Genomic DNA, 23,634 nt, shown 5'->3' with positions numbered 1-23,634 from the left:
AGGCGTTGGTTTTTTGTTGTTTTTTTGTTGTTTTTGTTTTTGTTTTTCCCCCCAGGGCATGTTTTTCCAGTTGGCAAATTTTATTTTTTTTTGGTGAGGCAACTGGGGTTATGTGACTTGCCCAGTGTCACACAGCTAGTAAGTGTTATGTGTCTGAGGCTGGATTTCAACTCAGATCCTCCTGACTTCTGGGCCACTATTCTACCACTGGGCCATCTAGCTGCCCCAGCTAATTGTATTATTTAAGGACTTATTTTCTACAATTAATTGTTGTTCTTCCTTTTCCAAGCTATTGACTCTCTCTTGTATACCTTTCATTTCTTTTTTCCCAATTTTTCTTCTACTTTTCTTATTTGACTTTTAAAATCCTTCTTGAGTTCTTCTAAGAAGGCTTTTTGGGATTGAGACCAGTTCATATTCTTTTTTTGAGCTTTTCAATGTGGGTTTATTGACAATATTATCATCTTCTGAATTTCTGCTTTGTTATTCCCTGTCCCCATAATAAGAAATCTATGGTCATTGCATGTTCCTTTTTGCCCACGGCATTTGTTTATTTCTTGACTTAAAAAAAAATAATTAGCTCTCCTGCTGGAGAGTAGTGGGCACTGACCCAAGCTTCTTATCATGGGAGCCCTGGGCCTGGTCACTGGCTTTGTGTGCTGGGCCCTCAGGAGCTAGCAATTGGAGGTTATAGGGTTCCAGTAGCTCACCTGGTATTGGGCTGGAATCAGCAACACTGGAACTCTAGGGGTAGGGACAGGGAGTCCCCTAAAGGATGCCTGCTCACCTGATCCTTACACTCCTTGCTTTGGCTCCTGCTTACCCAAGCCTTGCACAAGGACGTTTTGCTGCTGAAAGATATCTCTCAGCTTGGAGCTTTACCTCTTGTAGTTGTGCTTCCCAGAGTTTTGCTGAGGCACAAGAAGACTTGGCTGCTGGAGATTGCAGTGGCATGTGGTGGTTTTCTAACTCAGGGTTCAATGGTTCCCCTGCCCCTGTGTTGGTGCTTGCCTGCCTCACCACCGTGGGATTCAGGATCTCCCACTGGTATGCTGACATGGCCTTTCCACTAGTTTGCTAGGACACTTCCCATTCTGTATTGTTACTCCTTCTGCAGAGGGAGAGGGGCCTTTCCTGTTAATCCCCCAAGCTTCCTGTGGTACAACACTGTTGCACCTGTCTTTCTGCTGGTGCAGCTGTTCCAGGGTTTTTCCTGGGCCTTTATTTTCTGGGCTTTCAGAAGTCAATATGGGAGGGTGAGAGCAAGTTACTTCTTACTCTGTCACCTTGGCTTATGGAAGCAGAATTCCCTCCAATTCTTGAAAGTTTCAATGAATTCCATATAGAGATTCTAATCATGATAATAAGAGGCTAATATTTAATTAGTGTACAAATGAAAAAAAAAATTAGCTGGAATCAATTTTTGTTGATTGCATTTTTAGTAATCCAAATAATTCTGAGAGCATTATCTACAAAACTAAAATGTAAAATGTACTTGTTACAATGATGAGAATGATAGTGGTGTGTGTATATGTGATAAATGAATGACAATTATTTATTAAATAATTACAATGTGCCAATCATTGCACTAAATGTTGGGAACAAAGATACAAAAAGCAAGCCATCCCTTGTCTTCAAAAAGCAGGATTTTACTTTCTAAAATAGAAAGTCATCTCACATAAAAAAGTGGTGATCTGGGAGAAATGTTTTGGTGTGGGAAGTCACTGGGACAGTGAGTGAAGGCATATAGAAATGAATTGACATCCTTTTTCTCACAATAGAAGTTTTGATTTTGATTTCATTGTGCTAGAAATAAATATTTGAAAGTTTCCTCTTTGTCTTAGACATAGTTAGTATTTTTGGTGAGAATTAAAATGCAGTTTAAAAATTTAGATGACCAATTCATCACTGAATGATATTTGTAATATGTAGCAAGCCCTACGTAATGCTATTCACTGAGATGTGAATTTTGTCATCTTTGTTTCCTGTATTATAGCATGAACACATACGTGATTTTTAAATAAAGGATGACTGCAATATGTACTTGATAAGATAATGTTCCTTAAATGAGTTTGCTTAATTTTAATAAGCCAAACTACTGAAATGATTATGAAGAGATTAAATATTCTAGATTGTTTCTTAATGGAACATGCTGAATAAAGTTGTGATTAAAAGTTGTCTAATCTTACAATGAATAAAAAGTCTTAGAGATGTTGTGCATTAAGATTCTTTTGTGAACATCAGGATGAGAACTTCCACACCTTTATCTCAGGAACAAATGTCTTTTTAGATTTCTGGATTTGAGAATGATGAAAAAAGGGCTTTTGTTGTTTTTTTTGTTTGTTTGTGTTTTAGAGAATTTGCCTTTGAGCTGGTGCTTACAAATGGATAGCAGAGAGCTTTCTTAAATACAATCGTAGGGCTTAAAGTGGTAAAAGACTTTAAAATCATCTAATCCAACCCCTTCATTTTCCAGATAAGGAAATGAAGATCCTATCACTTGCCTGAGGTTGCATTGCCACTAAATAACAGAGTGGAAAATGATTCAAAGGACTCCAAATTCAGGGCTCTTTATTCGGCTTCTCTGCTTTGTCATGCAGTCTCTCATCATAAATATATTACCTTCATTGAGAAATTACGATTATTTAATCTTTACTTCCATAACACCAAACATGCAATTCTTGCCCTGTGCAGAGATATGGTAGACCAACATGGATTATTGTCCTTGGACTCTTTTTATTTTCTTATCTTATTAATCCCTTCCAAGACAATTCATTTGTCTTTCCTACTTTCCCCTTATATGTTATCTTTTACCTGGAAATGTTGCAGTAATGACAAGAACATGTGAATGATTTCTATTACTTAATGTATATAAACACTTACATTATAATGTAAGACATCCCCAATATCTCAGTGCAGTTTTAGGTACTAAAGTCTAACCTTTCATTTTATTTAATATTTCATTTTATATAATTAATATTACATATTACCTATTGATTGTGATAACCATAGAGCAGAATACTGAGTTTTTCATCTAGTTTTGTTTTCTACATGGACAATCTATTCAAAATAGTATTCATCTTCATGATTTGGCTAAACCAAGAAATTAGTTTTATTGATTTGCTTTGAGGTAGCTAGGTGACAGAGCAGATAAAGTTTTGGCCCTGGGCATGAAACCCATTCACTTACTAGTTACATGAACCTGATCAAGTGCCATAACCTCTATTTGACTCAGTTTTTTCAATTGTAAAAGTGAAGGTAATAACAACTTCTTACAAGATTGTTGTGTGGATCAAATGAGATATTTGTGGAGTGGCCAGAACAATTCCTGACACATATTAGGCATTATATAAATGTTTGTTCCCTGCCCTTATTGACTGGAAATCATCTCACAGTTCCATGAAAATATATATTTTCAGTAAACATTATCACCAACTTGCTACAGCAAAGCAAAGAATATATTATTATTAATGTCTCAATGAAGATGGGATTTAGTTCAAACAGAAGAATTATCTAAAGTCTTTTCTAGTTTATACTTAACAAGCCATAAAACAACTCTCATGAAATATACCTTCTCACAAGCCACTCAATAACAACTTTCTTTCTCACAAAGATAATTAAAGTTAATCTAATTAGCTTGCAGTACATTCAAGCATCCCCTTAGATTAGATGTCATGTAAACAGAAACAGATTGTTACAGCTTCTTATTAATCTATGGAAACAGATTATAACAGAATAATAGCATCATAGTTGAATTATTATATATCAAATTCACAAGAGAGACAACTATTTGATAGAGGCTCTTACATTCTGCACTCCCTACAACTGGGTTAAACTATTTAGAATAGTTTTGTAGTTTGAAGCTTTGGCAAAATAGTTGTTCCATGTCTCTCATTTCATCTAATAAAAGTGGAGTCAATTAAAAAAAAAAAGACTAACTTCATTTCACCAGAGATTTTGTGATTATAACCTGAGAAAACATTGAGGAAAAAATGTTGAGAATGGAATCAAGAAAGACTTGGTGCTGTTGGAAATTACTAGTTGTATGAACTTCATACTATTTTGTTACTTCACAAAACTGCCTGGGACTTAATCTATTCTTTCAAAATATGTATATTAATAATTGTACTATTTATCTCATAATGTTATGATGAATAAAAATGAGACAATGTATGTAAAGTTTTTGCTTGTTCTTAAACATCACATGAATGAAAACCTACTATTCCTTAAATTTACAGATATTTTAAACTCATAAAATTCAAGAAAATATCAGTAATGATCACTGCATTGCATTTATGTCATGAAGGGTCATTGAATATGTTGGCAAGGGCTACTGAAGAAGAGAAATGGAACACTAAAAGAATGAGCTTCAAGGCATGCCCTTCTGGAGCCATATTCCCATCAAGAATCCCATTATCTGAAATCACAGTGATACCCTATGATGACATATTTTCTCCTGTACATATGTTCCTGTAGTACACTTTGTTTGCCATCCATACTTTGCGTACGTGTGGCATCACTAATAGATGGGAAATATTGTATTGTTAATTTGTTTGATTGTTTGTGTGTGTGTGTGTGTGTGTGATTTTGTGCCTATATCCTCTATTATTTTTTTCTAAAATTTTCTAAAAACATCATTATAGGGAAATGGACCAAAAGCCATATTGAAGGAAATCCACCTCATTCATAGGAGATTCTAGAATCTCCTGTTAACATCTGGGCCTTCAGGACCCCTCTATTAGTAATAACTTGTTTCCATCCTTACGTACTTCTATGTGCTATCAAACCGTTCACTTTTGGTATAGACCTGATTGTTTATGCTCAAATACAGCAAAAACAAGTTTTATAAGCAAATTTCACCAGCCCTTTCTCCTATGTTATGCTCATAGATCTGCTAGAATAAACTTGAGCTAAGGGATAAAAGAAAAAAAATGACCAGATATTACTGAACAAACAGCTTTAAAGTTTCAAGTTGAGTTGGTATTGATGGGTTCTGGCCTGTCAGGCAAAGGACTGCAAGTGTACCAAGGAAACTTCATCTCCCTTTGTACTCCTCCATCACTTAATCCATACACTAACCATATGAAAAATGTGACTTGCTCACCTCCAGACACATATTATAAATTTTGATCCAGAAGACTTCTCTATCTTAAAGCTCTATTGGAATTGGAACACCTTGACTTAATGACTTTATAGGTTTCACTAGCAGCAGACAGAAAAAGTTTCCATTTCACCCTTACTTTAAAAGACATGTGTCCCTAGGAATTGAAAGTTCCAGCTGCATGTAGAGGTAATTTTTTTTCCTATTAATACTTTTTCCTTCCTACTTACTTTGAAAGTTTGTAAGGATCACATGTGCCAATGTACTATGCAAATGTCATATATTGTTGTCCCCATGAGCTTTATTACCCTTTTCTCCCACTTTGTATGTTGAAATCCTGCCCATCATTTAAAGTCTAACTCAAGACTTTTTCTTTCATTTTGAAAAATCATCTTTTTGTTATAAACTTCCTCCTCATATCTCACATAGAATTTCATTTCCCTTTGCCAATGCATTCAACTTGAGCTGTTTTGTACCATGGTTATTTGTGTTATAGTGTCTTATCCTCCTGTGTTATTTTGTGACTCACAGGTTCTCATTGGAATGGCAAACAAAGGATTTAATAGCATTTGCTTTATTATGTGTCCATAGGCAACAAGAAACATAATTAAATGGGACATTTGCTTACCCTGTCCTGCACTATTGGACTATACTAACATTTGTAGAAAGACCACCACAAAGATTGTGGACCAGCTAATAGGCCAACATCCATTGCTGTGGATCAAGTGGCAGAGAAAATTTATGAATAATTTTGTATTCATAAATTATTATCTAATTTATTAGATTAAATTACCTAAATTATTTTTATTTAATATGTGATAGTTTAAAAGTAAAAATAAGAGGACAGAAACATATTTTGGAATATCTGCTTCAGGGAAAAAAATAAATGAAAAAGGTTGATAGAGTACATAGAAGCCTCATAATTACATATCATGAATAATTTATTCAAGAAGAGAATCGGCACATATTCAAAATGATGAATGCCAAGTAACATCACAAAAATGAAATGAATCTTATTTTAAGAGAGAGGAAATACCTGATTACTGATTTGAGAATCACTTATGAAATAAATGTTTATTTACAGTTGGAACATATACCTATGGGAACAAAAGTCAAAATCAATACCAAATAAAAAGATAGCATTAAAATTGAGGAGATATGATAAGAATTGGAACAATTTCAGTGTATCTTTTAAGCAAACAATTGAAATTAGAAAAATGCAAATAGATAAAATAATATATACTGATACAGATTACCATCATTTATTTCTTAAGGCAATTGGACTCACATCAGTTACTACAATGAAGTGATCCAAAGAGCCTATAAACTGCTTCAGTCAGGAAATGTTTGACCTTTTCATCAAGTAAAGAGATATGACATCTAGGCAGTTTTGACTATGAAAATGTTTTTTTTAAATTCTTATGGAGGAGGGTGGTGAAAAATAATAGTTAATATTATGTCATTAAGTAGCAGGAAATAATGGAAGGAAAATTAAGTTTACAGAAAGCAGGGTAAAAGAAACAAATAAGTCAAATCATCCCAAGAAGGGAAAGAGATAACGAAAAGTTAAAAAAATAGAAAATAACTGTAAAAATTTTTATTATTTTTCATTTTTGACATTATATTTTAGTATCATACACTTATTATGCTGCACAAAGGAATGGAAATGGCAACAAAAAGAACAAAAATAATACTATATTGGATCAATACACTGAAAAATTCCCATTGGAGGTGACAAAATCATAAAGTAATTAAGGCATTAATTCTAATGGTATCTGATTAAGAGGAGCATACCAAAAGTTTTGGGAGTAGACAAACAGAGATGTTTTTTGTTTTTTGGGGTTTTTTTTACCAAGAAAATATTATTAATTACACTCTCCAAAATACCTAGTTCTCTATATTTACAAAATCTTTATGAAAATAGTTATCATGTACATTAAGGACATCTTTGATGAAAGCCTTATAAGGCACAGGAAATCTTTATCAAGTTTTATTCTTTAGCTAACACATTTTAATAGTCATGCAAATGACTAAAATGTGTAGGAAATATAAAAATCCACTGTACATTTGAACTAAATGCTACCTTACAGATTCCCCTCCAAGAGCATCTCTCATTCACAAATCAGAACATAAATGATCCATTGAAAGGAACAACAGAGATTACTTTGTTCAATGATCCTCTGAGGATTAATACCAAGTCAAATACAGAATGGATTTAGCTTTTCAAAGGTCTTTGTCCCTATCATAAATAATGTCCAGTTCAGAATCTATAGCAACATCCTGTAGATAGTGAGATTCTCCAGATGCTCAATATGTAGATGCTATCACCCTGGTTTAATCAAGTCCTGGAGCATTGTAGAGCCTTCTAAGTAAGATCTATAATTATTCAAGAGTTTGGATTAATAATCCATGTGGAAGGAATAAACGTAGATGAAGAATGCCAACTGGTCCATCATTTTCTATAAGTTTAATATGTACAACAAACCAGGTCAAGAAAAAAATGAACAGTAGGCGATCTTTTGAGATATTGCATAGAGCTTTTAATGACCTTGATTTTCTGCATGAAACATATACCCTTCTTTATAGATTAACATTCTATAATGATTTTGTATTACTATGAATTCTGGAATACAACGGTATTGGAAGAAGTGAAATGTAGCATAACTCAAAAGACAATCAAGAGGTGATGGGAGGGTAAGTACTCTATCATATTTAAATAAGAAAATGTAATTAAAAAGTAATGTAAATCATATCATCCTAGAGATATGTGACTGGCAAATGATGTAGGTGCTTAATAAATGTTATCCCATCTTAAGGATCAAAGTACCCACCATCTTAATGATAGTATGGGGTGTCAAACGTTCTCTTTGACTATGTTAACAATCCATAAACTCTGAAAGGTAATATTAAGCTACGAAGTTGTGAAATGTGAGTCCAGTAGTGTATTAAATGCCTTTTGTTCTAGGACCAGCCTAGCCAAATTTTAATAGGTTCATTTCCATGTTGCCAATGGGATACTTACAGACTCTCTATAATAAACATTTGAAGAATTGAATTGAGTTCCTAAATTGCAGATGGCCTATAATCTACATTGATAGAAAATATCAAGTTGCAGATTCTTTTTAAAAATTTAAATAATAATCTTACCTAGCATTGTTTAAAACTTCAGGTATATAAAACAATTTCCTCATAACACTGTAAGGTTGATAGAGTGAATTCACAATAATTTTGTCTAGACCTGTGATTTATTCAGTGTAAGGAGCTACTAGGGTAAAAACTCCTTCTGCTGATGCAGATTACAGTCCTGCAGCAACTTTTCTTCAATTCATAGTCTTAGATAGTTTCTTTAGATAGGCCATGAGAGATTAAAGGACCTGACCATGGCTAGCATGTGTCAGAGGTGGGACTTGAACCCTGTTCATTCCACATCTAAGGCTGACCATCTATTTACTTCTGCTTTGCTATAAAATCCCTCTCCTTCTTGTAGTGGTCTAACCTGATTCTAAGATGTGCTAACTGATAATATTCCCTTGAAATATTGAATTGGAAACTGGTAGCCTGGCTCATTTGGTTATATGGTGAAGATAGTAATTATGAAAGATCAGTTTACACATTTAAATCCAAGTCTTCTTACTCTAAATTCCATCTTCTTTCCATTATACAAATTAGTACAGTAATAATACATGCAGGATTTGTTTCTCCATAGAGATTGTCATCTCTTCAATGAAGTAATCATATCATCTACCATAGTGTCTAGAAAAATGTTGAGCATATTGTAAATAATCAATAAAGGCTTGAATTAAATGGAATAGAATAAAATACTGCTTGCCAGCAAAGGCCAAAAGCATTTTTTTGTGAGGAATGGGAAAGGGGAAATAGAAAGACAATCATAGAAAACTAGATAAGAGTATGGTGTAATGAGAGGAAAAAATATACATTAGAAAACACAAAATACATTGTTATGTCTTCAAACTAGAAAATACTGTATCTTTGATGCCAGAAAGAAAAGAGCTAAGATATAATTTTATTAGCACCTTTGAAAAACTGAGCAGATGCTCTAGACACATTGTGTACAGATTTTATTCACAAATTTAATAACAATGAAAATCCCCTATCTTCCTAAAATCAAAATTAAGGAGTTAATATACATATGTGATACACAAAACCAGCTGCTATTTCTTAGACTGATTAAAAAAAAACTTTTACACACATTTTATTTCTTCAAAATTTGGGTTCGCTTTCATTTCAGAATTATTTTTCAGGTCTTTAAGATGCCCTCCAAGTTTGAAGTATAAATGTAACTGAAGTAGTTTGTTATTCACATTTTTCATTTTCTTTTCTTTTACATGTTTGTGTTCTGTATTTCACAAAGATCATAGATCTCTGAAGGACTGACATAGGCTATTAGCAAACAATTGAAATGGAACTTCTTAGGACCTAAAAGGAAAAATTAAAAAAATAATAATAATTTTTAAAAAAACAGTTTGGTAGTTAATTGCCTGAATCACATTCCTTAATTATGAAGTACATAAGATGAGTGAACACCACGTAGAGGTAAACTAACATCATTTTATATGGCATGTTTTTCAGTACCATTTTATTTTCTGTAATGACTATTTTAAAAACATTTTAAGAAATGTATCTTTATCTTAACAGCCAAAATGTCAAAGTTAATAGTGAGGAAATTGTAAGAAGTTAGCCACTGATAATGAGGCCATATCACCAGGATTGCATAAAATGCTTCTCAGGATATGGAAAGTATTTTCAGATATGAATGAGAAGCTGCTGTTGGTTACCAAGAAAAGTTGTGGAAACCAAAAAAATTGGAGAAGTGGAAATGGGAAATGTTCTAATTTTCAAAAGTAAAGAAACTATTGCCTTGGAGGATTAATGACAATTCCTGGCAAATTTATGGTTTGTTGAGCCTTTGAAAGGGTAGTAGAGAAGACTTAGACTATGCCTCTCTCAAGAGAAATAAGAATATATTTTCAAGAACGTATCATGCAGGATAAACTTGTTTCCTTTTTTGTTTGTTTTTTTTTGAAGAATCGTTAGCCTTGTGTATCAAAGGAATGTAATAGGCAGAGTATACTTGGATGATAGCAACTTATTTGAATATTATCATATTGTTCTGGACAAGGTGAAAAGATGTGGCCTAAATCATTAGGCTACCTATGATATTATGTATAGAGCATATCAGTAATTGAGTTAGGAATTGTAGGAATGGGCACAAAGGACATTCAAAGACATTCAACTAGTGAGAATTGTCACTGAGTGGTACAGGGTTCTATCCTTAACCTTGTTCACTTCCACATTCTGTTGGGGGAGAGGTATTTGTGGAATGTTTAGAAAATTTGTTGCATACATGAAAATGAGGGAGACAGATAATAGGTGAAAAAGTGGGATTTGAAATTATTTTGACCAGCTAGAAAGAAATGTACCAAATCTCACGAGAGAAAAATACTGAAAAAATCTGGTAAATTCCTATGCTTGTATTTTCAAAATGACCTGCAAAAATTAAGCATGGAGAAAGTATGATTAGACGTGATTTTTCTCCCTTATCTTTAGACTGATGCCTGGGATTAGAACTCTTCTTTCCCTAAAGTGTGTGTGGGGGGGGCAGGGGATGTGATATGTAACTATCCCTGCTTTAAGTGGCCTGAATCATATGAAATGAACCATTAAAATTGGGGGGAAATGACTTTGGTTGAAATTTTAATGAACCGTAAGTAGTCCTCTAAAATACTGTATTCTCAGTATATAACATCTGAGAGGTAATAATTCTACTATTCCCTGTCCTAAGTAGCTCAAATATAAAGTGCTATATTCAGTTCTGAGCTTGAAATGTTAGGAAAGACATCAAACACTGAAATGTATCAAGAGAATGGTGGAGAGAAAGGTAAAGGAACTTAAAATTATGCTCTACAAAGCTTAGTTGAAAGAATTAGGATTATTTAGCTAAAAAAAATAAAAGACATACAATAGAAGCATGATAAATATCTTCAAATATCTGAAGTTCTATTACGTGCAAAAGGGATTTTAATAGATTTTCTTTGACTTCACAGGGTGAAGCAGTGCCAATGAATGAACAAATCAATGAATAAGAGAGCATTAAGTACTTGTTAAGTGTAAAAGACTATGCTAAACTCTGGGAATTCAAATAGAAAGGCAAGACACTCTCTAATCTCAGATGTCATTGATTTCTTCTTCTTGAAAAATGTCTGTTTAGAGCATTTGACCAGTTATCAATTGGACAGTTACTTACATTCTTATAAATTAGATTCAGTTCTCTATATATTTTAGAAATGAAGCCTTCATAAGAGACATTTGCTATAAAAATTGTTTCCCACTTTTTTGCTTTTCTTCTAATCTTGCTTCCATTGGTTTTTTTTTGTACAAAACATTTTAATTTAAAATAATCAAATTTGTTCATTTTACATTTCATAATGTTCTCTATCTCTTGTTGGATCATAAATTCTTCCCTTCTCCATAGATCTGACAGGTAAATTATCCCTTCCTCTCCTAATTTCCTTCTGCCATGATCCTTTATATCTAAATCATGTACCCATTTTAACCTTATTTTGGTATACAGCGTGAGATGTTTGTCTGTGCCTAGTTTCTCCCATAGTATTTTCCAATGTTCCCAGCAGTTTTTGTCAAATATTGATGTCTTATCCTAGAAGCTGGGGTCTTTGAGTTTATCAACCACTAGATTACAATAGCCATTTACTACTGTGTCTTATTTACCTAATCTATTCTACTAATCCACCACTCTTTTCCTTAGCCAGTACCAGATAATTTTTCTTACTGCCTCTTTTTAATACAGTTTGAGATCTGGTATGGCTAGGCAACCTTCCTTTGCATTTTTTTTTCATTATTTCCCTTGATATTCTTGACATTGTGCTCATCCAGATAAATTTTGTTATGATTTTTCCAAGTCTCTCTTTAGGATTACATTATTTAGTTTCCAGTTATGTTTTAATGTCTTTCCATGGCTGTTTATCACAAGTAATATTTATGGTATCATGATGAGGAAAGGGTGCATTTTATGTTTCTGCCTTTCTGCATTTGATTGTGAGGTTTTTATGCCCTAATATATGCTCAATTCTTGTGTATGTGCCATGTACCACTGAGATAAAGGCATATCCCTTTCTATCCCTGTTCAGTTGTTCTCAGAGGTTTTTTATACATGACTTTTCTAAAATTCTATTCACCTCCTCAACTTTTTTTTTTGTTGTTGTTCACTTGGAATTTAGATTTATCTAGTTCAGAGAGCAGTGTTTGAGGTCCCATATTAGTATAGATTTGCTATTTCTTCCAGTAATTCCCTTAACTTCTCCTCTAGGAATGTGGATGCTATACTAGTTGGTGTACATATGTTTAATATTGATATTACTTCACTATCTATGGTAACTTTTAGCAAGATATGGTTTCCTTCTTTATCTCTTTTAAATAGATCTATTTTTGCTTTTGCTTTTTCTGAGATCTTGATTGTTATACCTGTTTTATTTTTTCACTTTAGCTGAAGCATAATAGATTCTGCTCCAGCCTTTTACCTTTACTGTTTATGTGTCTCTGTGCTTCCAATGTTTTTTTTTTTGGTAAACATTCTAGAATTCTGGTTATTAATCCACTTTGCTATCCACTTCTATTTTATGGGTGAGTTCATCCCATTGACATTCATAGGTATGATTACTAATTTCCCTCCATTTTATTTTCCTCATGTTTATTCTTCTCTCTCTTTCTCTCTCTTTTGTATTTCACCCTTCCCCTCCTTTCTAGTTTATTGCTTCTGTCCACCACCTTCTTCAATCTGCCCACCCTTCCATCAACCTTTACTTTTTCTTGTTCCCCTCCCTTCTTTCTTCTTCATAGGGTAAGAAAGATTTCTAAACTCATCTGGGTGTCTATGTTACTACATCTTTGAGCCAATTGCAACAAGAGCAAGGTTTAAGTGATACCCATCTCCCATTTTCCCTCCACTGTAATAGGTCTTCTGTGCTTACTCATATGAAATAATTTAGCCTGTTTTATCTCTCCCTTCTCTTTTCTTCCGATGCAATCCTCTTTATCACCCCTTAAATAGTCTTTTTTTCATTACCATCCCATAAAATTAAAGTTTTAGTTGCACCCTTTGTCTACGTATACTCCTTCTAACTGCCCTAATAGTTATACAGTTCTAAAGAGTTACAAGTAGAGACTTCTGCTTCCTGGAGCCAAGATGGCAGAGTAAAAAAGTAGTCTCTCTCACCCTTCTATATCAAACTCTGACAACCCAGGAAAAAAAGCCCTGGAATAACTGAACAAGAAGGAAGACGGGGAACAAAAGTGCAGCAACCCAGCAAAAGAGTCTTCCAGTGCCTCAGAAAAAATAAGGGGAGCAGCACTACAAAGGGCCCCAGGTGGATAAGCACCCTGCAGCATTCATCTGAAAAGAGCTGAAGAAAGCAATCTAGAGTCTTCCTAAAGCCCCAGCCTTGCTGATTCCAACGCAATACCAGGTAAGCTGTCAGAAACCTAGAGCCTCCAACTGTCAAGCAGGAGGAGATCCTGAAGCCCAGGTGATACAGCAGAAAACACCAGCACCTGGACCTCCAAGTGCCTCAGTGAGGGTGGAGGAAACTGGTGGGAATTAGCTCAGAAAACCTCCAGGTGCCTCAGCACAATACCACAAAGGAATCTCCCAGTGCATTACCAGAAATGAGGGAAGCAGGGCCCCAGGCAGATAAACACCCTGCAGAAGCCATTTAAAAGGAGCTGAAGAAAGCTAAAAGAAAGGAAAGGAGGAAAAGCAGGCAGCCTAGAATTGCCTGAAAGTTCTAGCCTTGCTGATTCCAGCCCAATATGGGCTAAGCTGCCAGAACCCTACAGCCTCCAACTGCCAACATAAGAGGCCCCAGGACACAAAGCCAGTGACCAAGACCTAGGATCCCAACACAAGAAGCTTGGGTCAGTGCCCTCTGTTCCTCAGCAGGACAGATTTAAAGGCCAGGGAATAAAGAAACCATGAGTAAAAAGAAATGTACCATAGATTCATATTATGAGAAGAGTGAAGATCAAGACAGAAATTCTGAAGAGAGCAACATTGTCAACAAACCCACATCTGCAACCTCAAAAGGGAATATGAACTGGTCTGAAGCCCAAAAAGTCTTCTTAGAAGAGCTCAAGAAGGATTTTAAAAGTCTAATGAGAGAGGTAGAAGAGTCCTTAAAAAAATACAATTGGCCAACTGGAAAAAAAGTATACTGAAGAAAACAGGTCCCTAAAAAACACAATTGGGAAACAGGAAAAAAAGCACACTGGAGAAAACAAATCCCTTAAAAATACAATTGGCCAATTGGAGAAGGAAGTAGAAAAACTAACAGAAGAAAACAATCAGTTAAAAACTAGAATTGGACAAACAGAAACTAATGACTCTTTGAGAAAGCAAGAATCAGTCAAACAGAAACAAAAAAATGAAAAAATAGATTAAAACATAAAATACCTCATTGGTGAAACAAATGACCTGGAAAATCAATCCAAGAGAGACCATTTAAAAATCATTGGACTACCTGAAAATCATGATGAAAAAATGAGCCTGGGCAGTATCTTTCAGGAAATCATAAAGGAAAACTGCCCTGAAGTCCTAGAACCGGAAGGTAAAATATCCATAGAAAGAATACACCACTTGCCACCTAAAAGAGATCCCAAATTGATAACACCAAGGAATATAAAAACAAAATTCCAAAATTACCAAATGAAAGAGAAGGTGCAGAAAGCAGTCAGAAAGAAACAATTTAAATATCATGGAACCACAGTCAACATTGCACAGGACCTTGCAGCTTCTACATTAAAAGACTGCAGGGCGTGGAACATGATATTTCATAAAGCGAAGGAGCTTGGATTGCAGCCAAGGATCAACTACCTGCAAAAATGAGTGTGATTTTTCAAGGGAGGAGATAGATATTCAACAACATAGGGGACTTCCAAACCTTCCTGATAAAAAGACCAGAGCTCAACAAAAAATTTGATCTTCAAGTACAAGATTCAAGAAAGACATAAAAAGGTAAATGGGACAGAAAGATACAAAATGTTGTTAATAAGGGCAGACTCTTTACATCCCAGTAGGGAATATGACACTTGTAACTCTTAAGAATTGTATTGTTATTACACCATGTTAAAGAAGTATACATAAATGGGGTGGATATTAGTTGAGTTTAATGTAATGATAAAAAAAAATCTAATCAAGTGGGTTAAATGGATCTAAGTAAGTGGAATATTCTGATCTTAGAAAATGTACTGGGGCAGCTAGGTGGCACAGTGGATAGAGGACTGGCCCTGAAGTCAGGAGGACCTGAGTTCAAATCTGGTCTCAGACCAAGACACTTGACATTTATTAGCTGTGTGACCCTGGGCAAATCACTTAACCCAAATTGCTTAAAAAAAAAAGAAAAGAAAAAGAAAATGTACTGAGAAAGGAGGAGGCAGACAATGGTAAATTACATTACAAGAAAAGACAGAAAATCCCATTACAGCACAGGGAAAGAAGGGAAGGGGGCGAGCATTGTTTGAACCTTACTCTCATCAGATTTGGCTGAAGAAGGGAATAACATAATCAGTTAGGTATAGAAATCTAACTTGCCCTGTAGGAGGGAAAAGCGGAAAGAGAAGGGAGGGAAGAAGAAGTAAGTAAGGGCATAGGGGAAGAAAAGGGAAAGGGATAATAAAAGGGAGGAGAGACTGAAGGAGTTGGTGGTCAAAAGCAAAACACTAGTGGGGGGGAAAGGAGAAAGAAAAGCATAAACAGGGGGAAAAAAGGATGGAGAAAAAGACACAGATATTAATTATAACTGTGAATGTGAATGGGATTAACTCTCCCATAAAATGGAAGCAGCAGAACGGATTAAAAAGCATATTACTACAATATGTTGTTATCTATTGTTTGTTAAACCCAAAGACTGAAGCTTCTGAGATAAGAACCCACTCTTGAATCTAATACGCCTCCAGAGGCTTAGTGATGGAAAATGCTATCCTAATCCAAAGAAAGAACCATGGAAGTTGAATCACTATCTTTTATTTCTCTCTTCTGTTGAGTTTTGTTTCCTCTTTCTGATGGTTCCTCCTATTGGTTTTAATTTTTATTTACAACTTCACTAATGTGAAAATATTTTTAATAGGAATATAAATGTATAGCCTATATCAGACTGTGCACCATCTTGGGGAGGGTGGTGGAGGGGAAGGCAGAGAAAAATTTTGAACTCAAAAACATATGGAAGTGATTGTTGATAAATTATAGTAAATTAATAAAGTAAATTTTAAAAAAATAAAAAAAATAAGAGTTGCGAGTATTATCATCCTGTGTTGGAGTGTAAAAGTTAACCTTATTGGATACTATGTGCTTTTACTCTCCTGTTTTCCTTTTTAAGCTTCTCTTTAGTCTTATATTTGAAATTCAAATTTTCTCCTCAGTTCTGCTGTTTTCATAGGAAACCTTGAAAGTCTTCTACTTCATTGAATATACTTTTTTATCCCTTGAAGAATTATATTCAGTTTTGTTGCAAAGGTGATTCCTGGTTGTAATCCTAGCTCCTTTGCCTTCCAGAATATCAGAGTCCATGCTCTCTGATCCTTTAAGGGCGAAGCTGTTAAATATTGCATAATTCTGACTGTGGCTTCATTATGTTGATTGTTTCTCCCTAACTGCTTATAGTATTTTCTCTTTGACCTGGAAGTTCTGGAATTTGGTTACACTATTCCTGTGAGTTTTCATTTTGAGATCTCTTTGAAAAAGTGGTCAGTCAATTCTTTTTTTGGATCATGCTGTTCAGGTAGTCTGATAATTCTTAAATTATCTCTCCAGAATTTATTTTCCTTGTCAGTTGTCTGTTCCCTTTTTTTTTAATGAGATGTTTTCTTTTTTAATTTTGTTTGTATTGTCTCCTGATATCTCATGAAATCACTAGATTTCTGTTTCCTAATTCTAATTTTTAAGGAATCATTTTATTCAGTGAACTTTTGTGCCTCTTCATTCCATTTAGCCAATTCTGATTTTTAAAGAGCTGTTTTCATCAACAAATTTTTGTGCTTCTTTTTCTGTTTGGCAAATTTTGTTTTTAAGTTGGAATTTTCTGAAATATTTTCCTGTGCTTCTTTTACCAAGCTCTTGTCTTTTTATAATTTTCTTCTTTTCTTTCATTTATTTACATAATTTTTTAATTTCTTATTTAATTTCAAAAATCATTTTAGCTTTCCAATTCACATTGTTGTTGTCCAATTCACATTATTCCCTCTTTGTGGCTTTGCTTGCAGCTATTTTGACTTCATTGTCTTTGGAGTTTGTAGCTGGATCTTCCCTTTTACCATAGTAGCTTTTTATGTACAGGTTTTTTCATTGTTGTTTCTTTCTTTGTCATTTGCTTATTTTGCCACACTGTTTCTTGATTTTGCACTTTACGGTAAAGTTCAGCTCTCTTCCCTAAATAGGGGGCTAAAATGGAGGGTTGTCACAAGTTTAATGTATTCCTCAACTGCTATATTCAGAGTTAGTTATGTGAGTTTGGAAAATTTAGGTACTTCCAAGGTGGTGTCATCTGAAGAGAGATATGGTCACTGCTCTTCTGGTCTACATGCTGGTTCTTAATCAGAAAGGGTTCATTATCCACTGCCATGGGAATTATCCCTTGATCTTTTCAGACTGGACATAACTACAGTTTTGTCAATTCTAACTCCCTGATGTACCTCACATCTGTTCCCTTTTCTCCACTTACATGATACTCATCATATTTGTTGTGGACTTATAATAGTCTCCTAATTGATCAGTTAGGCTTGAATCTTTCCTCTTTCTAATTAAGCCTCTACAATGCTTTCAAACAAATATTACAAAAGCACAGGTCAGATTTAATCACTTCCTCATTAAATAAACTTTAGTGGCTACATATATGTGTATACATGTATACATGTGTATATATACATGCACATATACATATATACACATACACACATACATGCGTATGTGTATATGTATCTATACCTATACATGTACATATATATACACACATATGCATGCACATAAATATGCAGGCACACACATGCACGCACATGCGCACACACAATACACATTCACACACATGCATATACACATTACATGCACACATACACATATGCAGACACATATGCAGACATACATGCACACACATGTGTATACACATATGCATATGCATGCGTGCACCCACATATAGACGCGTGCATGCACATATATGTACACACATGCATGCATGCATATACATGCACTCACACACATATACACATACACACATACATACATACATAATGAATATGTAATAATGAATTTTCTTAAAAGCTTACTTCAATATCAACTTCTATAAGATTAGAAATGGATAGGACAGGATGGTTATATTGATTCTACCCACCACCTAGTTGTTACTATTCTCCCCACAGATGTTATTTTGTATATTTTAATTAATATAAACTACACGTCCCACCCATCATAGGTTATAAGACCATTGATAGGAGAAATGATTTTATTTTTCCATTTGTATTCCTCACCTCCTACCATACTGCCTGGAACATTTTGTAGTTTGTGCTTAATAGATATTTATTAAATTCATTGTTAATGTTTTAGGTATTATGAGAAAAGAGACAAATGAGAGTTTTAGGCATCAGTTATTCAAATATGTAGTGATTCATGATATGCAGAGTTCTAGTTTAGGGATATATGTTAGTCATCTTTTAGATAAAAAAAGTCATCTCTGAACTGAAGATTAATGAACATATTTCCTCACAGAAGTCTTCATTATCAAACACTTACTAAAAGCCCACTGTAGGCATTATATAATTTATGGGATTAGGTACAAAGATTAAAGAAAAGAGCTCAAATTCTGACTTCTTAAAGTTGATAATATTTCAAGAAAGTAAAATTGATTTCAAGAAAATGGTCAATAAATGATAGAACAATACTCATAGATCACAGGTTTTTGGCTCTCAAAAAACTTCATAAAATACTTCCCTCACAAAAATTCTAAGAGGACATCGTTACAAGACAGTTGAGGAAGCTGAGGCCATAGTGAAGTTAAGGAACTGTCCTTATCATTGCCATGGGGCTAGTAAATGTAAAAATTCTTCTACAAAGTCATGCTAAAGGTCACAAAGCCTGTATCTTGGGTATCCCTTAGGCTACTTAAGAAATACATTCATATCATACTTTCTTAATGAGTTTGTTTGAATGGTCTCATTTCTTCTTTTTGTTGAATTAAAATCTCAACTAAGTTTGCTCCATGAAACTTAATTCAGTCATCTACAAATCTGTTCACATAGAATTATTGAATGTCGACGAAGATGTGAAGTAGACTCCTGTTAACCAGATCCTGTCAGCTTTGACTGTTGAAGGTTTTTGAGAATTAAAAATGATTCATTTTATCCATTTTTGTTGAGAAATAATGAGATGAATACTCAATTTTCTTTTCTTTGTGTGTCTTCTCCTGAATCTGTTTATTAATAAAAAATATCAATATTTAATTTTAATTTGCTGTAAGAGGTATTGAAAAGTCCTTTTTTAAAAATTCTGAATAGCTTTATCTGGATAAAAAGGCCCAGAATATTGTGAGGCAGTTAAAAGAGACAGTGACCTTGTATTCTAGTAGTTAGGTTGTCTTTCTTTCTGTATCCTGACCCGTTTTTTTTCCTTTTCTAGGAAATGGGGTCAAATGACTTGCCCAGGGTCACACAGCTATTAAGTGTCAGGTGTCTGAGGCTGGATTTGAACTCAGGTCCTCTTGACTCCAGGGCTGGTGCTCTATCCACTGTGCCACCTAACTGGCCCCTGACCCATTGTTGCATGTGGGATAATTGTACAGACACATTTTGAAACTAGGAAACAACAAACCCCAGATTTTCTTGATGATATTAGCCAATTAACTGTTAATTGGTTTAAATTATGCTTTCAGAAATTGAAAATTAGGAACATATAAATTTACCAAATTAAATTAGGGTGTTATCTCAGAGAAAAGGACCCATGTCCTTAGACAGTGAAGAAGAATAAACAGAAACTACTAATGGTTGATGTCAGTTTGAAGTGTGCTATTTCCTTTAAAGATTTTGGCACCTGAGACTGAGAATCTAATGCTAAGGAGATGAGATATCTTATTTGCTAGGAAACTAAAAAACCAAGGCAGATTTTTTTTTTACTGGTCCTGGAAGGGAAAATTTCTGCTTTTTTTCTAAAAGAATTGGAAAAGGCCTATAACCTTTATTGAAGCCAAAGAGTTATGACATTTCCCAGTCTTTTATTGAAAAGGTATAGTCAATAATTGCACCTGAGTCAAAGGTAGATAGGAACTATGTATTCAGTAAAGCACTGTTGAGTGGAAACTATAAGTCTAACTTATCAGTGTACGGCACAGAAAAATATGAAAAAACTATAGTGAATCAAGAATCCAGGGAATGAGTATATGTTCAGCAGAGAAGCAGCAGGTGGAAACAGTTCTGGCAGAGACCATACCTGAGCAGTATTTGGTAGAGGCAATTGGAGACTAGACCTGTTGGGGTAACAGAATGACTTTAGTAGCCCTGCAACATTTGAAGCATGAGTTGCTGTTCTACACATATGCTCTGGTTATATGTTTATGCTTATCTATGCACGTTCCCTATATATACTTAATATTTCCACTAATATAGGTATTTTCATAAGTGATTTCAATCCAATCCAATCCAATAAACATTTAGTAAGTTGTGCCAGACACTGCTAAGCACTGTGGTTAAAATTAATAAAAAAAAAAAGATAGTCCTTGATCTCAGAGGAGCTTAAGTCTAATGAAGGGGTTGACAATACACGAAAAGGGACAGGAAAAAGGAAGGAGCAAATCCAGAGATTACACAACATGGAGGCATTTTTTTATAGACTTGTGACAGGACAGAGCAGCACATTCAGAGGAGGGTGGCCAAAAAAGTCCCACTTTTGGAAGGAGTTTGATATTTCATTCTCTAGTCCTTCAAAAAGATGGGAGAGGAAATTTTTATTGCATTTAATGTTTTTGATTCAAACTAATTGTGTCATCCAACTAATTTAGTAAACATATGGATGGAGGCTCATGAGCTATGGTCTTAGTGAATTCAGAACCACTCAGTACCTTTAACCTAGAATTTTGATTCTGCCAGGAGTATGTTTCCAGGTGCTATACTCCTATAGTAGGTGTGTAATAGTGTACCAAGATGAGTATGGAGGAAATATAAAACAGTGTGACTATTCATCAGAAGCTTACAATCTAATTAAAAAGAAGAAGACATATATAGATAATTTAGGCCTAGAAGGGACCTTACAGGTCATATTCAACCTGTTTCCTTACTCCAAAACCAACATTCTGAAATAATTAGTGAACTGAAAATACTATATATGATGGCATTATATTCCTATGTAATTAAGCAATAAAGTCCAAAAATGGAACTACAGAAAATATAAGGCAAACTGTAAATGAAAAGGAAGTTATGAGAAAGATTAATATAGGTTGACGTCACTAAGCAATGATTATAGGCCTCTTGACTTTGAAGTGGGTGTCAAATGAAGAGCAAAGAGAAATGTAAAAGGAATTACATGGATGGCAGCAATGAAAAAAAGGAAAAAAAAGAAAGGAATGAAAATATGTGCATCTATGTGGTAGATTACAACTGATTGCCCTATGTGGGATGGAAGTTTCCCAGTAGAACACATACTGGATAAGGCTAAATAACAAGGTGTGAGTGAGTTATGAAAGACCTCACAAACTAGGCAGTTTAGCCTTGATGAGACAGATAATAGGAACTGCTACAGAAGAGTGAAAATGACTTTATGAAAAAATTTATTTGGAACATTAATATGGTATCATTATGAGAATAGGTTTAATGAGTTAAGACTGTAGGAAAGAAGCAGACAGCATGAATTTCAAATAGGGAAAAACATAGGGGGAAAGTTGGGGTATCTGTGAGCACTGGAGATTGAAGAGTAATCTATTCTTTCTTTTCATAGAAATGGAGGACTGCAATAAAATTATCTATAATAAAAAATATCTATAAGAAAGGAGAGCAAGATACTGTGAAAGTCAGGTTTCTACAAAGATAAGATGATGTAGGAAAGAAAAGAAAAGTAATTCCAGATATAATGGAGCGTGCCCACAGTACTAAAACACCCCACAAGGACTTTTCAGAAGATATGGTGGAAGGAAATTCTGTCTTAGAAGTACAGGATGTATTTGAAAGAATACATAGGAGTAGCTTATGCTGAGAGAAATTTGTATGAGTCATGACAAAAACAGTGGGTTCAGGGATAAATGAAGAGGGTAAGTTATAGACAGAATGCATAGAAAATATCAGTTAACCAAAAGAAAATATCTAAATTCTCATATATAGACCAATTAGACAAGGCTCCCAAAATTTTAAATATTTTCATGAGGTTCACAGGTAATGTTATCATTAATAATTATTCACATTTATGTAAGACTTTGAAACTTACATGGCTCTTTCTTCCCAGCAACCCTTTTAAGGGGGTAGATTAGGAAAATGAAGATGAAAAATATGAATTCATTTGCTCATTTTCATGAAATTTATAAGTGTTAACCTCAGTTCTTCTTACTCTAAGCTAAGCAAATATTCTTTTTCACTACACCAAGCATATCTGGTCAGAAGAAGAGGAAGAGTGTCACAACAAGGTAATACCCTGGGTGATGAGATCAGGTTATAATAATAATGGCTTTAATCCTGTGTGAACCATGATAGATTTGGTGCAACAGAATATATTCTACACTTTATCCTTATCAATGAATATTATAAATTGCATGCTCATGCTATTTTAAATTATATAAGGAATACAAAGCCTCACCACAGCATCGCTGAGTATAGAGTAGGCATGAGTGTATTCAACAATAACACTGTCACATTTTCTCTGATATCTACACTTACTCTCTGTTGAAAAGGAGGATTTGTTTTTCCTCCCCTATACTTGGCTGACCACTAGATCCAGGATTTCTCTTAAATCCTCTGAAAGTGTTACATAGAATTATAATGGATGCAGGAGCTTTACTTCTATCTAAGTAGCCAGAAGAGGCTGAGATGCACACTTGGTTAGCTATGTGAAAATATACTAAAGATATATGAGGTTTGAGTGACATACTTCTTGCAAAACAGGAATAGGTATTCTCAATACCTCTACAATTTCATAAAGAACTAATTTCTGTGTGTTTAGGCAAATCCAATCTTTGCCCATACATCTTTTGAATTCAGGAGAAAAAAAATCATACTTTGAAATGACTTCAACTACATGTATTGTATCAATTATTCATAATTTTGAAAATGCATTCTAGTAAAATAACATTTTGATGAATACAATTTGTATTCAGACTGCATTTAATCAAAATCCTCTTTTGAATAAGTAACACATCAGGTCACTATCACTCATCTTTTTGGCATTTAAACTCTTCAATGAAGAGGCAGCCTAAGGTAATAGAGAAATAGGTGACTTCAGAATCAGAAAGACCCTGGTTCAAATCCTGATTGTGATTCACATTAGT

The 23,634-nt window shown here is 34.3% G+C and overlaps 1 pseudogene; it reads left to right on the top strand.

Annotated features, from left to right (window-relative positions):
* Nucleotides 1–775: 775 nt before the first annotated feature.
* Nucleotides 776–23,634, top strand: part of LOC110195893 (large ribosomal subunit protein uL16-like) — a 33,362-nt pseudogene continuing 10,503 nt past the window's right edge.

The sequence above is a fragment of the Phascolarctos cinereus genome, unplaced genomic scaffold (assembly GCF_003287225.1).
Source record: "Phascolarctos cinereus isolate Bilbo 61053 unplaced genomic scaffold, phaCin_HiC Scaffold_4;HRSCAF=312, whole genome shotgun sequence".
NCBI lineage: Eukaryota > Metazoa > Chordata > Mammalia > Diprotodontia > Phascolarctidae > Phascolarctos > Phascolarctos cinereus.
This window is presented reverse-complemented; position numbering and strand designations above follow the sequence as displayed.